The following is a 671-nucleotide window of genomic DNA, read 5'->3' as shown; positions in this document are numbered from 1 at the left end:
GATGCACAATGGAAAGACAACTTAAACAGTTTGGTTCAATGTCAGGGGAAAACTTTATTTGAGTCGGCAACCAGAACAAACACAGACCTTAGGAAAATAAGTCAAGATGGTGTCCTTCATCACTTACGTGCTTCTGTACAATCTGATAAAATTCCAAAGAAACAGGCTCTTCTTCACTTCTAGCTCTCACAGCACTTTTTGCTGAATTAGCAGGAGTCTTGGCTGCAGTCTGAGGTTTTTGCAGTGATCAATGCACAGCTACAGCTGGTTGAAGGGGACCAAATCCATTGAACAGTTGATTTGGTTCCATTTTACCAGCTTTAGCAAAGCATTTTAGGGGTGAATCCAGTCAGGAGGGAGAGGCGGATGAAAAGGAGCCCCCTGAAAAAGACAAAAACCAGGAGGTTTAAATACAGTTAAAAAAAAAAAAAAAAAAAAAAAAAAAAAAAGATTAGGATTGTTGACTAGAGAAGGAATTCTTGTCAGAGGCAGAAATGGTGTGAATTTATAGAAGAGTACAAGAACAAGCAACGTCACCGATGGCTTTTTAAAAAACAGACGAACAAGGCCCTAAGAGAACAGTGTGCTGCACATAAACGATGGCTCCAGACAAACTTGAGAAAACAATGAATTCATCACCAACATGCCGATAGAGCTAATGAAGGTGGCGC

General features: G+C 40.2%; 1 non-coding gene across 1 annotated transcript; it reads right to left on the bottom strand.

Moving 5' to 3' along the window:
- Nucleotides 1–238: 238 nt before the first annotated feature.
- mir133-2 (microRNA 133-2) lies at nucleotides 239–344 on the bottom strand. Its single transcript, NR_107102.1, has one exon. It is a non-coding gene; the product is annotated as a microRNA 133-2 (primary transcript).
- Between the last annotated feature and the right edge of the window lie 327 nt (nucleotides 345–671).

The sequence above is a fragment of the Oryzias latipes genome, chromosome 7 (genome assembly GCF_002234675.1).
Source record: "Oryzias latipes chromosome 7, ASM223467v1".
In the NCBI taxonomy this organism is placed as follows: domain Eukaryota; kingdom Metazoa; phylum Chordata; class Actinopteri; order Beloniformes; family Adrianichthyidae; genus Oryzias; species Oryzias latipes.
This window is presented reverse-complemented; position numbering and strand designations above follow the sequence as displayed.